This window comes from Cibotium barometz, chromosome 41 (assembly GCF_041138505.1).
Source record: "Cibotium barometz isolate CiBa-2024 chromosome 41, ASM4113850v1, whole genome shotgun sequence".
Classification (NCBI taxonomy): domain Eukaryota; kingdom Viridiplantae; phylum Streptophyta; class Polypodiopsida; order Cyatheales; family Cibotiaceae; genus Cibotium; species Cibotium barometz.
In genome coordinates this window covers 43,763,743-43,769,874 of record NC_141086.1, presented here as the reverse complement: position 1 = coordinate 43,769,874, position 6,132 = coordinate 43,763,743, and the positions used below count along the sequence as shown (strand labels likewise).

The window sequence follows — 6,132 nt, the reverse complement described above, 5'->3', positions numbered from 1 at the left end:
ACCCCCCAAAAATGAGTAAATGCTCACACAAGATGAAGAGTGGACTAAGGACCAAAGAAAAGAATTAAAAAAACTAAATTTTTACACCTCAGAGTGGGGATCTCCCCTCATGAAGTAGGACCCTTTTTCTCATAATTACCCCCAATTTTGAATTAATAAAATGAGATATTTTCATCTCTCCTCTCTCTTGTTTCAAAACTAGATCCAAAAAGTAAGCTAAACTGACTCAAAAATGGTCAAAAATTGACCAAATTGATTTGGAAAATTCTAGAATCAGTTTGCTTGGTTTGAGGCTCATTTTTTCCTATAAATAGAAGCCTCCCCCTTTGTAAAAGCATAATGGTGTTTATGCACTATTACTCTACTCCTGTCGTGAGCCATCTACATTGAATTTTTTAATAATTCACTAATCCTCTCCAAAGTGAATTGGTGGCCACTATTGCTTCAAACAATAGTAGAACCCTCAATCCCTCAAGCCAAAAGAGAAGATCATGTAGGATAGATTGCTACCCTACTTATGCAGGAAAGCAAATCTCCTCAGGAGTTGAATCGAGTTCAAGGGTACAGCCTAGATGAAGGAATTATGTATTATAATAGCAGGCTATGCATTCCCAACGATGAGGGAACTAAGGGTCAAATTCTAAATGAAGCCCATGATAGCCTTATAGTAGGACATCCAGGTTTCATCAAGACTTACATGTCTGTAAAGAAAAGATTCTTTTGGCCTGAATAAAAAAGGATGTACTTAATCATGTACGTCAATGCCTGATATGTGAGAAAGTCAAAGTCGAAAGAGTAAAAATGCCTAGGAAGTTACATCCATTAGACATCCCCCAGATGAAGTGGGAATGTATCAGTATGGATTTTATTACTGGACTACCTTCAGTGTAATCAGGTTATAACTCCATCTTCATGGTAGTTGACAGACTAACCAAAGTTGCCCATCTGATTCCAGTAAAAGAAACCTACACTACAGTGGATGTGGCTAGAGTGTTCCTGAAGGAAATCTTTAGATTGCATGGCCTACCCAGAAGAATAGTAAGTGATCGAGATCCCAAATTCACGTCAAGATTCTGGATTGCATTCTTCGAAGTAGTAGGAACTTTCTTGGATCTCAGAATAGCTTACCACCCCCGGACCGATGGTCAAACAAAAAGGGTGAACCGAGTAATCAAAGATATAATTTGGTCATGCTGTGGGGCAGGGAATCCAAGAAGTGGCTAAGCTATCTACACCTAGTCGAATTCGCCTACAATGCTTCTTATCACCGAAATATCGGGATAAGCCTTTGTCATTTTTCTTGTTCTCCCCCTTCCGTGGTGGGTGTTTTCTTATTGGTGCGTGCTTCATAGGCTTCCCTTCTTGCCTTCTATTGGTTCGGCGTTCTATCTTCACTTATGTATAATGGGCTGTCTTTTAGATATATGCGAGCATTTTCAAGGATAATGGCCCTCTTTCGTGCATCTAGGAGTGTGCATACAATTGCCCGGTTGGTTTCGGGCTTCTTCTTCCCTAATCTGTGCGCACCGTATACCACAACATCATGCATACCAAATTTAGTGGAAATGATATCCGTGATGTCCGTGTTCAATGTAAGCACTTGTTCTGTGTCCGTTTCTGGAATGCCTCACACTACTATGTTCATCTTCCTTTTCTCTAGTTCGTTGTATTCTTTTTCATCGTCAATGACATACATTTCATCATTTGTGGTAGTGGTGGCCGAGTTTGTGTGCCCATTCTTTACTATGCTTGCCCAAGATCCCACATTTCCTGGTACATTTTGTTGGGTTCTCTCACTGATACGTGTAAGTTTTTCGTCATGTGAGGCCAATGTATCCTGCGTCGTGTTGGTTTGTTTATTGAAGGCTTCTTGTAGTTCTTGCAACTTCTTCTCTTGGTTAAGGACGCGCATATCTTGCATTTGTAGCTTATGCTCAAGCTCTTGATTTTTAAGTGCAAGGTTTTTTATTTCTTCACTTTGGTTCATCATGATAGTTTGCATTGAGGTGATGAACCCCCATATGTCTTGCATGGAGCCCATCACTACATGTCCCTTGGTCGTTTCATCTACATGGCGTTCTTGTGCTTTGTTTGCTCCTGTACTTGTCCCTGTACGTGTTCCTGTACCTGTACCAGTACCAGTACCAGTACCTGTCCCTATACCTCTCCTTTTTTAGGAGGCAAAGAAGCCGCTAGGAGAGAAAGGAAAGAAGGCTAAGATGGCGCATCTCCTTTAGGATAAAAGGGACCCATTTTTTTTTGGGTCGGATCTCTACCCAAAGAAAAGGGTAGTCCTTCTTGGGGGGCAGGTCGAAGAGCACACCTGCGGCAGCAGCTCTTCACTCAAGTACAGGAAGTCTTCTGCGCAGCAGCAGCAACAAGGGGGCCATATGGGGCAGCAAGGGAACACCTACAGTTCCGGACCAGTTGTCTAGTGTACACACAAGCAGAAGGCAATAATATACAAGAAGAAGGAGACATAATTGAAGAAGCACAGCCCTTTCAGAAGTACAAGCCTTATGGGCTGAGATGTACACAGCCTTTATGGAGGGTTTAGACCAACACATCGACTAGGACACTAGTCAGAGGAATTGTTAAGTATGTGCACAAGAATCGATCTTGGAGACTCAAGATGCAAGCAGAAGAACAATTCTAGAAACTGAATCTGGCATGGGAGTTCTCTTGGAGCAAGCCTCAGCTGAAAGTATGCTCATGCACACACACACCAGTCGCGTGAGGGCCTTAGGGCATCCAGCGTCCCCCGCAAGGAGTGAGGGCCTCCCTTATATAGGCTGCTGGCTGGTCCTCAAATTAGTAGACAAGAGGGTTGCAACTTTGGGAAAAGAACAGATTTCTTGGTCAAAAAGCAGACCCTTCTAGCCAAAATCAAAAAAAGGCAAAGACTAATCAGCTGAAGAGGGTGCGTGGCTGATTTGGGTATAAAACTGTCACCAACCTGTATTAAATCTACTTAATACATATACTAATGACAATTACCAGAAGCATAAAGGCTGGACACCACAAGCTCCTTAGGAGAGGTAGTCTTGAAGGTACTGTAAACTCTGTATGAGTACAAGTGCAGTATGATGGTATGATTAGTAGTAGTCAGGTTTCTCTCTTTCTCTCTTTACGCATGATCTCTATTGACTCTCTCTTTCTCATGAGTTGACTACAATTTTTTTTCCTTGAAATAGCTATGGCTGAGCAAGAAAAGGCTCCCCTCTTGATGGTCATCAAGAGGATCTTGAGACAAATGGCGGTAGACAGAGAGTCCACCCCGAGGAGGATATGATTGAGTATGCTGCCATGACTGGTACCCCAGCTTGAGTCAATCATCACTCACCTCTCGACACTAGTACGGCCAGTAGCCTTTGGGGAGGGCTCTTCGAGGGATCCTATTCCCAGAGGCGCCGCCGTTCGAGGTATGCATTAATCTACTCCGTGTCTAGGTGTAATTATCATGAAACCATCCAAAATGAATCTTAAAAATTATATGTGTTTTTTGTGCAGTAGTAGTAGTCAGCCATGACCATCACCAGTCTCCCTTCACCATGTGTGCCTCCTTCTACACCTCCACCTGCCACCTTGGAGCTTCGCATGCTATCGGGCATGATGCCCATTAGCATTCAGGTGGATCAGAGTGGGCGAGTGCAGCATGTAGACGGTGGGGCACTTTTCCGTCTCGCCGCTTGAGAGAGCTCGTGCACACATACGTGCCCAGGATACACATCCACTGGCGGTAAGTCCAATTCTTTCATGTATTTTTTAAAATCTCTGTATACATTGATATCAAATGATAAATCTAACTAAAGTGACTTTTTTTTCAAATTGTAGGGATCAAGATGATAATGACAAGAAATATGTGTTGGCAATCCTCGCGCAGGAGTTCGGCGTTGGTTGGGACGAGACCGCTATATTGCATGAGATGCAAACGCTTCTAAAGCATCGACGGAACAATGCATGGTACAATTATTTGCTTTGCTATGTTATTCAAGTCTACTTCTTTCTTTGAGTAATATGGTTGAATTATTGTTAAATTAAATAAAGAAAGTTTGGAACGTCAAACACCTGAAATGTTCTCTAGAAAGTTCACATACTCTCGCACTTACACACACACAAATCAGCCCACCAATTCTTCTTTATGTGCATAGCTCTTCTTCGCCATCTTAGGAAAAGGGCAGCTTTACTGGTCAAAAAGGCCAGCTTCTTCTGGCAGAAGCGAGTTCTTTCTGGCATAAAGCAGGTATAAAGGGTATGAGCAGCTGATTTGGCATGTGCTGGGGAAAAAGCTAAGTTTAATTATCGACGATAAGTGGCTGGTCCCTCCTGCTGATTCAGAATTTTTTAGTTAAAGAAGTCACAGCTTGGATAAAGGTAGCTTTTTTGACAAATTTGGTAAATAATATGGCATAGAGTATATGCGTAGCTAGTCTAGGCATACCATAGCATCCATATAAGGCATAGATAACGTGCACTGAGGAAAAAGGCAGTTATAAAGCTGTTTATCAACAATTGGAAACTATGCCTCACCAAAGATATCAATCTCTAAGAACACCTCGTCGTTGTCAGCCATAGCCTCTTGAAGTTCCATCTCTGTTAGGCATATGCCGAGTCCATCGGGGAGTGGAGCATTGTTCCAGGTGGATTCTGAGATTTGCTCAATGTCAGGCTCTAGTAGATCTTCTCCTAGATCATCCGATAAATCTTTACCCAGATCATCCCCTTCATCATCCGTTGAGGGTGGTGTGACATTTGTTTGTGAAATCAAATTTGCTTCTCTAATGCGAAGAATTGTATCTCCTTGCCCATGTGACATAGAGGTCATTGTTGTGTCTGGTGTATTATCGGGCTCTGTAGAGGTCATTGTTGTGTGTGGTGTATTTTCATGCTCAGTAGAAAAGGTGGTATCAAACAATCTTCGGCTTCTAGGGTTCACATGAACAATTTGCCACCATGGATCGCCAGTTGGACTTTTGTAAAAGAAAGCTTGTTGCGCATGCATCGGGAAGAGATAGGGCTCTTTGGTTGCTCGTAGGAGCTTCGATGAGTCAATGGACCAGAAGCCGCTTTGTTCGCGCCTCAAGGTGGCCCTTTTTCCTTTGTACTTCGCTCGAAACCAACGCACCTTACCTGCAATATTATAATGTATATAAACTTGTTACTCAAAGATGGTGAATATTTCAATCATTTGGTTTGCATAATATTTTGAAACGAATCATGTGTACCTGTTTCATAACACGATAGTTAATTTCGTATATGCCCTCCAGATCCCCTACGTAGCCGAGCTCATCCTCAATCCAATTTGTGTCACGAGCACTTGCACGAGAGAGTTGATGAAAGGACACAACGATGCAAGAGTCCTGAGTAACACGAAGATCATAAATCCTCTTGACGCGGAGATGCTGACCACACACCCACATGTTGCTGTGAGCTCGGACCTAAAACCACATGGGAACCACATGAACATGTATGGTTAGAATCCAGAAAAACATGTAGTATTATTCAAATTAAAATATAACATTGGAGTAACTTACCATGGTGTCGCATCCTAGGCTAAGCTCAAACTCTTCTCGTGAGATTTCAAACCCCTGCCCTCGCGTCTCTCTGATATGTGTATTCAACCATTCTAGGCTCATCATTGGAGGTGCACTCCGACCCTTTTTGGATGCCCTACTTCTCCGGTTTCTCTCTCTGCATTCTTTGTCATGCTTGTCAATCCATTTTTGCATGCAATCTGAGTTATACACCACAAAAGTACTAAGCGCTTCCCTCTCCTCCAGCACTTATCTTTAGTGGGACCCCTTGCCCACATAACATCTCTGTGGTTTCGTTGTCTGATTGCTCTTCTCTCCAACCAGGAGGAACTTTGTTATCCACATGTTGCAAGTACTCGGATAGATAATACATGCACTCATGAAGCAACCATCCCTCTGCCATGGATCCCTCGGGTCTTGCTCGCTGGCGCACAAATCCTTTCAATACCCCCATGTACCTCTCAACCCAGAACATCCATCGTGTACTCACGGTCCCAGCAATCTCTATCTCTTCAACGAGATGGATCATAACATGGACTTGAATGTCAAAAAAGGAGGTAGGTAACTCCTTCTCCATCAGACAAAGGAGCTCAATACA

The 6,132-nt window shown here is 42.9% G+C and overlaps 1 pseudogene; it reads right to left on the bottom strand.

Moving 5' to 3' along the window:
* Positions 1 to 1,291: 1,291 nt before the first annotated feature.
* On the bottom strand, positions 1,292 to 2,032 carry LOC147614971 (uncharacterized; annotated as a pseudogene).
* Positions 2,033 to 6,132: the final 4,100 nt, after the last annotated feature.